Here is a 12,157-nt window from a genome sequence, read left to right as displayed (position 1 = left end):
AACACCTCGAATAACAGGTTTGGCCCTTTATGTTGCACGAGGCTGTCCAAGAATGACAGTTGGCCTTCAGATTCCACTTCTATGGTGAACTTAATTGCTGCTTGCATTACATGTTTAAGTGAGCCGTGAAGAGGTGAATATTCTGTTGTTGCAAAACTCTGAAACAGTCGACATATCTGAAGAAGACCTTAGGTGTCGATGTGAACGAGCTAACCTTGAGTTAAACCTCGACCTCTTCACGGCTCACTTAAACAATGCAAGCAAAATTAGGTTCACCATAGAAGTGGAATGTGAAGGTCAACTGCCATTCTTGGACACCCTTGTGCCACGCGAAGGGCCAAACCTGTTATTCGAGGTGTTTAGGAAGCTAACTCACACGGGGCGCTACCTCAACTACACATTGGTGCACCCTGCAGAGGTCTGTTGTCTGCTCTCTCCTTCGTTGGGTGAAAAATGTGTGCACAACAGCAGAAGACCACATGGCAGACAATTCACTTGTGCGGTGGGAATTGATGGCTTGGGGATACCCTGAGTACTTCATTGACTCAGTAGGGTGCCAGCTGGCTCACGCAGTACCCACCCACCCTGGATCCCCCCAAAAAACGGGCTTCAATACCGTACATCCGTGGCATAAGCGAGACCCTTGCTCATGTGGAAGAGCACGGCAGGAAGAACAAATCCTGACAGGCTTGCCAACTGTCACAAATTTCAGCGCTCCAGGAATGGACAGAGACGCAATGCAAATATGTTAAATATTTTTCCCAAGACACAATATAACCCAAAACAAATGACCAGTAAGTAAGTGCGCACAAAATATACCCTGTACACAAAAGAGATTAACAAAACTAGGTATATACATAATCAAAACAAATGAGAAATTAGCTGTATAATGTTTATAGTCTGCCTGGCCAAGTGACAGTCCCCAAGAATTGAATGTACTGACTGTCAGAGTAGCAGTGAACGTCGCCAAGGCGTTGTGCAAGATGTCAGCCTGCGTAGTTGCAACACGACGTAGACATAGACCTTCGTTGTGAGTGACGAGGTTGTAGCCCCCTTACGAGACTTGCATTACACAGGACACAGTCTGGACTAGTCAGGCATTGTGTGGCCGACGTGGTCAGGTGATTGTGGCACTGGACAAGGCCGGTTATGGCAGTGTGGCGTTGGGTTGGGGTTGCAGAGCATAGTCATGGCGATGTAGTCAGGTCTTGGAAGCTGTTGTTGGCCAACTCTTGGATGTCCTCTCGTCTGTCCGTGGTCCCAAGCTACTACTTCCCATCTCCAAAGCACAGCTAGAGATGCGACTGCCTTGCTTCTCATCCATGTCAGCAATGCGCGCTCCTTGGTTTTCCTCCCCTTTTCCTTCAATTTTTCTCTGACACTTCACATGCTTCCTCACCTCATGTATCCATTCTCCATTTCACTGACCAATGTCGTCTGCTCCACATTATCGCACATGCTCTGCCGGTGACTCGTGACAGTGTGAAAAGGGAAAGCATGGCAGCAAACGTATCCACTTGTCAGTCAGCACTGTGTTTGTCTTTTGTTTTATCTCATCTGTTGGTACTGTTCCTTGCCAAGGTGGCCAAGGTTTGTATTCAACATATGAAAAGAGTGCAGTGCAAACCGGAAAAGAGATGGTACCCTGGCTTGAATGGAAGCATACTTCGTTGACTTCAGTTGCACAAATGGCCAGGAGTGTACACGTTGAGACACTCTAGTTTATGGCATTGTAGGTCTTGAAGGCCGTGGAATTGGCTAACATGGCTAACACTTTTCTGCATGCTTCACTTGATGATTATCGTAAACCACAAGTGTTCTCAGCATTATGTTCAAATGCCTTATGTCATTTTAATGTGATGTTTAACATGCCTCCCTTCTCTGCTACTAGTGCACTTTCTATTTCGTTGCTTATATGTACCTTTTATTTACTTATTAGTTATGTGTAATATCTGCAGTGTCACTGTCTTACATCGACACTGTTACGAGGTGTTTCACAATGGTTACAGTCTATATTCTTTTTTTAATTATGTGCAATATATGCAGTGCCATTGAGGCTTCCAACATCTTAAGCGATGCTGTTAAGAAAAGTTACAATGTGGATGCAGCTACATTAAATGTAAATGCAATGCTGGTTCGGAGCCTTGAACTTGTTTTGAGACATAATTATCAACAATTATAAAATAAAAGTTACCTGCATATACCTTGTTTGAATACATAGCTTATTTGCACGGTTTCTGAATAAGTAATTCATAATTTTTGTTTCTCGCATTTTATTATACTGGCTTTGTGTTAAAAGTCAGCAAGGTCCTTGTATGGCTGCTGCCGTAAAAGCAGATGCCAAGCTGCTGCTAGCCTGCATGCAGGCTATCACTAATACAACCAGCCTTGACCATGCTCGAGCGCAGCAGCACTTGCTGTGTGCAAGCAAGGCTGTGAGCCAGCAATCAGATCCCTTATTCCTCTGAAGGGTGTGAGAAATCTCTTATAACAGTGTTGTCAGATTGGCACAGTAAAACTTCATTTGGGCCTAGTTGGTACATAATTCTGAACTTAACGTTACAGCGCAAACACCTAAGACGAACCACAAAAAGCACCAGTGTGTGTTGTCTTTTTGTGGTTCGTCTTAGGTGTTTGCGCTGTAATGTTAAGTTCAGATTGGCACACTTCCCTGAAAGATTTTTTTTACTTTTTATCCTTCCCAACATGTTACGGAATGAAGCTTCCAGAAGTTGTCATCTCAACTAGGCCACATGTTCTTTTATAATGCGGTCTTCAGCACTGCCTGTTTTTTGCGTTTAATCGTCAGAAGTGAGCCCATGGTGGTTCTAAGGCTCTGCAAGCCTTCTTGCACCAGCAGCATTGTCCAGGTGGAATATCAGTAAGGAAGTTTGGATGATGGCCATCAGAAGCCCACTTGTCATTATTCTGCCACTTTTGTTGCTTTTGAGACTGCTTTTTCTTTCAATGTTATTGTGTTAAGAAATTTAAGCATGACGTATGTTCGGAGCTAAGGGCATGATCCACCGGCTAAAAAGTTCCTAGAGTCAGTCTGTGCAAGGAATTGTGAGGCGGTGCTGCTATTAAGGGCATGCACTTTCACCCGCTCTTAAAATCGGGGTACAATACAATGAACATTTTACCATCCCTTACGACTCTCTCTTAGCCACTATGTTTGCATTTCGGTAATATGGGGGAAAAAAGCAAAGCTGAACTCTGCTTTATTTAGTCCACTCTGCCAGCTTGTCACAGTAAAAATGGCTCTGTTAGTGCCTACCAGAACTTTCATTTTCCTAATCATTTAATTTTGAAGTGCACTAAGTGTTTTGGCGTCTTCTCAACTTTTTGCTGCTTTAACTCTTGCACATGTCAATATTAATGAGAAATGATGTCCTCTTTACCTTTTGTAGTACCACAGTCTAGATTTGTCAGGGAATGCACTGTTATAGCTATGTTATTTCTACAATAACTGTATTGCACCTTGTTTAGGCATTTGTGGCTGATTTCCATGTATTTTTTATCTACTTCATAAGGTCTTGGCTTAAACCTGCAGCTGGATCAGTTGCTTTCTATTCTTACTGTTTGGTTTGTGCAGATAACACATGGGCAAGAAAGAATCAAAAACCAGTTGATAGATTGTGCTTGCGTCGTCCGTTTCTTCCTTGCCTCTGCTTATGCAATAAATTTATTTTCTACAAAGCACTACTTTGCTTACTTTTGTTTGCATCTTCTAGCTTGCAAACCAATATATTGTGTATTTCTCAGTGTGGAAAATCAATATTGAAAATTCTTAAATTGGCATACTAGCCGAGTCATGTGAACAGATACTCCCATATGTTCCTGTAAAACCTCCATGATCATTGTAAAGAAATACTATGGTACTTTGAAAAGCCTCCCTCGAATGTAAAAAAGTATTCCCATAGCTTCCTGCAAAAGCTCCGTGATGGATGTAAACACATGCTCCCATAATTCCCTGCATAAGCTCCTTGATGGAGGTAAACATATACTCCCATATTTCCCTACAAAAGCTCCGCAATGGAGGTAAACACATGCTCCCATAGTTCCATGCGAAAGCTCTTTGATGGAGGTAAACATATACTCCCATAGTTTCCTACAAAAGCTCCGCGATGGAGGTAAACACGTGCTCCCATAGTTCCCTGCGAAAGCTCTTTGATGGAGGTAAACATATACTCCCATATTTCCCTGCAAAAGCGCTTTGATGGAAGTAAACATATACTCTCATAAGTACCTCCACAACCTCCGCGATGGAGGTAAACATATACTCCCATAGTTGCCCGCAGAAGCTCCGCGATGGAAGTAAACATATACTCCCATAAGTACCTCCACAACCTCCGCGATGCAGGTAAACATATACTCCCATAAGTGCCTCCACAACCTCCGTTCAGCAGCGGAGTAAATCTTTTACTCCGCCTACCCGGAGTATATTTACCTCCCATCAGGGAATGCGCTAGAGGACAAGCCATTTACTCCCATCTCGGATCATTTTTGCTAACAGTGTATGGCAGTACTACCGACCGCAGACGGGGCGCGATCGAGGTAGTTAACTTGCCCTACTAGGACTGCAGCTGCTCTTGCTCTTACATTAGTGAATTATGCTACGAGATCACAGTAAGGTACTTCTAGAGCGAACAAAAACACGTAACCCACCTAAGAAATACCAAATAAATGGGCACTTGCCTGAAAATTTCCATTATGGCAGTACTACCGACCGCCGACACAGGGCACGTTGCAACTGCTCGTCTCAGCGTCCGTGGATCCATCTTCCAGTGCGTACGAACGCTTTGCTTTGAAGTGGAGCACGAGTAATACACAAGCACGGGCCACACCTTTTTCTACACCGCGCACAAAACTAATCACACGTTTAAAATTATTTCGCACAGCGCGAGACGCGAACGCATTTCATGTAGCCAGAGAATGCAATAATGGCGTAGCTTCCGCCTTCCCGTCCTGCCGCGCGCCGAAGTGACGGCATGTGACGGTACAGCGTCCTCCCGTCACTTCCGGTCGCTTTTCATTGGGCAGGGGGCAGGCGCGCAAATTGAATGTTTATTCTGGCAGGTTTGCTTGCTCGCATGGCCGCCTGTTAGCTGCTGCTTCGTTGTGGTCTCCAACAAGAGCGGTGATACGGGTAGTTGCTGCTAGGGTTCGTGCCGAGCATATCTTTTATTTTGGGGGGGGGGGCGCAGTCTGTGCTGCATGACTGAGTACACAAATCGGGACCGTGAGCGAGACGATCGGCGCTCTTCTGCTGGTGCGATTAGATTATTCGCTGCGTCCGAACGAAGCAACCTTGCGAGGTCACAGCGTAGTTACAGCGATATCCTGGCTCGATAAAGACCCTCACATCTTGGTCGTGCGACAGCGACGCGTAAGCATTCATGAGGCGACTGAAGAATGCGTTTGTAAGAGCGTATGCTCTGGACAAGCAATTACAGCTTTGACGACACCAGCCCCTAATATATAGGCCGAGCCTTACAAACTGTGTCCGAGGATGCGCTTAGAAGGCAGACCAGTAGCTTAGTAAAACTCTGAATAACTTAGGCAAGGTACGTGGAGATTCGGATTTGAGAACTACCAGCGTGATCTCGCCGCTATAAATGTCTTCGTTATGGCTTCACCAAGCAAATTGTACGTTGATGCCATTGTACAGCAGAGGCTCGTCTAATAGCACGTCCCAGTTTGTTCCGCAATGTATCCAGACAGCTTACTTAATTTCGCCACTTCTTGCTGGGCTTTTAAGGGCACCGAAATATTCGTGCAGAATTGTGCTAGTTGCTCGCGCGTTTTCATTCTGCTACTGCAGTTAGTCTTAGAAGTGTTTAATTGCATAATATAATTGTGTGCACGAAATATAGTGATAATTAAATTGTATGTGAAAGTGTGTACATTTTTTTGATGGTACATTTTGGAGTGGCCGTCATGCTAGTAACATCAGAATTCTAGAAAAAGATCGACAGTCACTTAGGAATGCGAAAACTTAATGACTTCATGGATGTACACTTGCAATTTGCAACTTAGTTTGTACGAACCTTGACCGAATTTATTCCACCCTAATTCACATTATTTACTCATAATTGCTCATAATTAACGTTGTTCTATTTACTACCTTCTGTATCACTACTGACGTCATACAAGACGCTGATGACGTCACATTTTATTGCTTTGTATAATAACGCAATAAAATGTGACGTCATCAGCGTCTTGTATGACGTCAGTAGTGATACAGAAGGTAGTAATTAGAACAACGTTAATTATGAGCAATTATGGGTAAATAATGCATTAATGCCGCAATTTCACCCCTTCTTTCTGTTGTGTCTACTAGGCCTTTAAAGTATGTATAATATACTTTCAAGGCCTAGTAGACACCACAGAAAGAAGGGGTGAAAGTATACAATATTTCATGTGCAGGGCAAGAATAGAAAATTAAACTGTATAACACTGAACAGCGATGTTGAATTAGTGGTGTCACAAATTGAGACTGTGGAGGCGGGAAGGCGGTTCCATTCAGTGGCTGTTCTTGGCAAAAAGGAAGAATGGCACATCAATTTTGTGTTGATGGTCGATGCGAGACGAGATACAACTTGGTGTGGTGAAATATTTTCTTTAAGAGAAGGGTTAAAGTACCATATTCTATGAAAAATACACAGACGAAGGTACCTACGACGTAACCAAAGGTCAGGTTGACCTAGTGTTCTTTTCATGGACGTGACGCTGAAATGACGTGAATAATTTGAGAGAATAAAAGGGCGGCGCGGTTCTGAATGCTTTCTGAATGCTTTCAAGTGAAATTACAAGATTGGCATGAGCAGGGTCCCGTATGAATTGTTGTTGCGGAGAACGCCATCTTTCCTACCTGAAAGGCCATAAAATGCTTTATCATTAAAAATGCAATACCTACACACATTGCTCAATGCGTGGACGTGTACACGTTACTTAGATTTATGCATCAATGCGTTCAACACCCTTTAGTCGTCGATTTAACACCCTTCTTCTAGCAAAGTCGCACCTTATATGTAGTATACACCCTTGCGATAGGGTGTTTTGACCGAATAGGGTTCTAAAAGGGTGTGGACAGGGGTGTAAATGCAGGAAGCACCCCTCTTAACACCCACAAGGGCGTAAAATGTTTAGTGTGTAGCAGTTACCGCCGCTTCAAATTGTTGCCTGTTGGTAGCAACCTGTGACAGCGTATACAACGGCTGTAAGTCAGCCCCGTATGCTGCCATGGTTCGTTCGTGCAGTGGCAGTCACTCACAAAAACAGACTCAACCTGTCACACCTCTGGCCCAACGTTGGGTGCCAAATATAGGGGTATTACTCAAGTTCGCGCGTGCGCACCTGACCCTTCTCTGGATCGCACAGCGCCGGCGGAGCGGCAGTCACTCGCTAGCACTTTCGCAGCAGCCTTAACAATCAGAGCTGTAACCCCTAACCCGCGGTTCGCAGTGAGTTGCGACCACGGCGGGTTCAGGCCAGTGGGGACAGGGTGAGTCTCGACCTAAGGTGTTTATTCACCTCAGAGTACAAGTATACCAACTGGCAACAACAGCAACAACACATACAAATAGAACACAAAACCACAGCGGCGGAGCGTTCCGCACGTCTGGGGTGAAATAAACCGCACAGTGTGGAAACCACAAAAGAGGCTGATAAGAGTTCAGCTCACCCAGAGTGGATCCGCGCTCGGGCCCTGGGGCGGTAAGTCGCTCACAAAGGCCGGGAACCGCCCCAGGGCCCGAGCGCGGATCCACTCTGGGTGAGCTGAACTCTTATCAGCCTCTTTTGTGGTTCCCACATTGTGCGGTTATTTCGCCCCAGACGTGCGGAACGCTCCGCCGCTGTGGTTTTGTTTTGTATTTGTATGTGTGTTTGCTGTTGTTGGCCTGTTGGTATACTTGTACTCTAAGGTGAGTCAACACCTTAGGTCGAGACTCACCCTGTCCCCACTTGCCTGAACTCGCCGTGGTCGCAAGTCACTGCGAACTGCGGGTTAGGGGTCACAGCTCTGACTGTGACGGCTGCTGCGAAAGTGCTAGCGAGCGACTGCCGCTCCGCCGGCGCTGTGCGATCCAGAGAAGGGTCAGGTGCGCACGCGCGAACTTGAGTAATACCCCTATAAGCTACATATAGATTGTCCCAGCTAATGTTAACCAAGGTCTTCAAAAAAAAAAAAAAGAAGTGCAAAAGCACGGTGCCAGGTATAAAATTTTCAGGCCTACAGAATTCGGTCGTCAGACCTGTGACAACAGAACACCATAGCTTTTATCATTGTACCTCGCACCATTTTTTTTCAATCTTTTTTTTTCTTTTCATTGAACAGCTCGGCTAACGTAAGCTGGGACACATGGTAGACGAGGTTTACTCTAGCACTTTGACAGGAGTACAGTTAATTCCCGTTTGTTTGACCTCAGTTAATCCGACTTTTTTCTTAATTCGAACACACTGGAAAGTTTTAGCATGAAAGCAACGTTGCTATAAAAGGAAAACTCGTTCAGTCTAAATGTGATAGCATGCTGCTTCAGTTAATTGAAGCCCACCGGCGACTCTAGGCGCTTTTAGCCGTATGCTGACTGAGTCACGCTTCAAGAGTAAGAAGCAGACCTACATTACAAGATACTTCAAGGATACTTCAAGATACTTCAAGGATTAAAATGGATCTAAATTAGGTTATTTTGCCGCCGTTTTTTCTTCATTCAGCCTTTCGTTTATTTCTACCGAATCTTTTAGTCCCACAAGGGTCGAATTAACGGAAGTCGATGGTACTCCAGTTTTCCGCCTTCTTATTATGACAACGAATTGATGAGTGAGTTGGTTCGACATACCACAAGTCAGCAGCGCAGGGAAGACGAGTACAGAAGAAAACGCAAAAGGGACGCCATGAGCGCTGAACTAAGAACTGAGTTTTATTGCTGATAATAGCGTGATCAACTGACACATGCAGGAACAAGATATCGGCTTTTGTGTGCAGATAAGTTATTAGTTCAGCACACGAGGCTTCCATTTTACGTTTCCTCGAGTTCTCGTGTTCCAGGTGCGACAGCCTTATTAGGACGACTTCACCGACAACTGCGCATTTGTTCTCTTGAAAGTTTCCTGCCATCATCTTGTTCACTGTGCCTGTAAGCGATTTCTGTCTGAGGAGCGTCATCGCAAAATGATCTATCCTCGCGGTGGCGGAAGTAGTTATAATCGCGTGGGCAAGATAAAAGCTCTGCAAACCATTTGATAGTGCCCGCAGACTTTAACGTCCGATTACAGCTCTAAATTCAGAAGAGAGGCACAAGGTTACCGGCCGAAAACATTATATTCAGTCAGCTCAGTGGCGAGGTTCACATACATTGATTTTCTAGGTTATTCAAATGCCCTGAGTCGGTAAACTTGACACTTAGTCGCGAAGAAAGCGTAAACACGTAAATTAAAATCCGAAGTGGAGCGCCAGAAGTGATTGAGCGGGCGAGACCTAATGCTTCCTGACAAATGCGATAGAAAAATCAAGTGGAGTCTGGGCCGTACATATCGTGAATAATATATATAGGGCGAAGGCGTAGTGAAGTAACTGATCAAGAGTGTTGCATCAACTGAAAATGAAGCTCAAGTGAAGGCCTTCTGCAGTATGGCCATTCTACGCCCATTTCGAAAGCTGTGATCATGCACTTGTCGATTTAGAAGCTGACACCACTTGGTACACTGACCAAAGTCTTATTTTTGAATCTTATATTTCTCATCCTTCTTTGATCGGTCATATACAAGCGCCCATGTAAACTGGCTATCTGGATGAAAGCAGAATCCCTGTTCAAAAATATGAGAGCCGCGAATACCTTCGCGTTGAGAAAAAGCGATATTATTTACTTTGTTTTGAAGCTAAGACAATAAAGTACTGAAAATTATGAAGTCCCTCTATAATGCTCTGCAGAAAAGCACAGTCTTCAATGACTGAACATGGTTTTGCATGTTGATTTAAACGCGAACAATTGTAGACGGTGACTGGGTGGACCATAATAAGCTTCGGCCACAGCTTCAGGGGACATGTGAGCTTGTCCTAACGGTGCTGGTAGCGCATACGATGCTTGTACTAGATTGGTGTCATAAATATATTCCACGCTGTCCAAACATTGCGCTTCTAAATTAGGTTAGTATCAACGCCGTTTGCTCTCGTTGTTCTTTATTTGGGCATTCTTTTGAAGCAGCGGCTCACCATGTTTCTGACTCAGTAAAGATCCACGCTGCGGTCATCATCTGATCGTTTGTATTCTGCCTAATTGCTCGCGGATGTGCTCAGTTGCGGTAGATTCGTCGTTGCCGCGCACAACGCTCTGAACATGGATGGTCTGCACTTATATCAAAGACGGATTACGGCTAGTCAGTGCTTACTTTGTAGATTATCACAAAAAGTCGGAGTTTCGCCCTAAAGGCGAAGCACCGATTCTGATAGCGAATTAGCAGACAGCTATACGAACTAAAGACAGTAGCTTTATCAGCCGTATGAACTTGGAAACATTCGCTTACTAACTGATTTAATAAGGATGGTGTCAGCGCGCGAAAGCAAACAGAAACAAATGACACTCGATGACCACGGACACTCGCTGTCAAAACTCTGGCGTGAGCAAGCGCGGCAGCAGCAGCGAGCTCAATGACCTTCGTTCTGTCTGTTGCTTCAACGCAGAGTGGGCGCCGAAAGCACAGCACGCACAAGGGTATAAGCCATCTGTGGATCGCTTTCACGGTATACGGTGCGGGCGACCGCGCGCGACCGCGCAAAGTACGCACTTGCTAGAGGAATAGAAGCCGCCCCTCCCTCCCTCCCGCGCTGCCTCCCTACTTTCTTCCCTTTCGCGCGGGAGATAGAGTCGCGGTTCTCAGTTACTCACGTATTTTGCGACCGGTCACGAAATACGCAGTTGCTGCCGGAGCATAACGCCACCCCCCCCCCTCCTACCCTGCATCCTTCAGCCTTCCCACGGTGTTTCGCGCGCCAGAAGTCTGCTTTCTGCTTTGCTCCTTCGCGCGCGCCAGATTGAGCCGTGATCGTCGGCTCTCCTCGCGTAATTTCACTCGCACATATAACATACGGCGCTGCGACGGTGTTATTCCCCTTGGACTTTACCTGGAACATCACGACGACGCCATCGGCGACAGCAAAAATACGCCTGGAGTCTCTACATAATTGATAAAACGTCCAGCTTCGAACATTCCTGTACTGTCGGTGTAGTGTGCCTATGCTTCGGGGCAGTGATTCAACAGTGGACCCATTTACTTATTCTTGAGAGGTAGGCAATAGAGTGGTCGTAAGTTTGATTGTCAGTTCGGGTGGACGTGTATACATACCGCGCGAAAAACTTGCTATGCCAGAAAATGTCGCTACTCCCTGTGCTATTGTGTAACGAGCGGCACTCACTCTTCCCGACGTTCCGGGGTTGAAGTCCTTCCTTTGGAGGTCAGCCACACAAAGTTGGCGGATGAAAGCTGTTCATCGCGAAGGGTCGGCAACGCAGGCGGTCCTTGTGTAGCGGAGATCCGTGAGCTCCGTCACAAAGGTTAATTTCGTTCCTTAATATGCCAGTAACCTTCTCTTGAAGCCAACTACTGCGCACGCCTTTCCTCTACTGTTCCCCACTTTGTAGCAATCAATGGCACAGTGTATCAGGGATCACCAAGTTGCATTTACGATCGCTGGACGCACAGTAGCGGGGCAGAAGATGTACTGATTTCGAATTCGGGTGCTCTCGCGTGAGGTCACGAGGCGCCGCTGACAGCGGCACTTCGTTCTGCTAGAGCAAAATGCTTCGCGGAAAGCGTCTATACATCACCGCTAAGACATTCAAGGACAGAGTCTTCCATATTTTAAATATCCTGGCAAGGTAGGCTGCTTGTTGGATAACAGTCGCTTCTTGACCAGAATGTACAAAGGGCTGCCCACCGCTCGAGCGAACTGAGGATGCTATCTAAAATCTTTTATTTGACCTGAACACACAGTCTGAGAAACCGAAACCTTAATTTTTCCATACGATACTAGATTAACCACGTGTCCGTTTGTGTGTGGAACAGGAAGCTCGGTTAATCCTTAGCTTGCGGATGCCAGTCGCCTATGCACTTTCGTATAGCAGCTAAGAAACGATGTATGGTGAAAAACAAAGAC

Source organism: Dermacentor variabilis, chromosome 9, assembly GCF_050947875.1.
Source record: "Dermacentor variabilis isolate Ectoservices chromosome 9, ASM5094787v1, whole genome shotgun sequence".
Taxonomy (NCBI): Eukaryota; Metazoa; Arthropoda; class Arachnida; order Ixodida; family Ixodidae; genus Dermacentor; species Dermacentor variabilis.
This window is presented reverse-complemented; position numbering follows the sequence as displayed.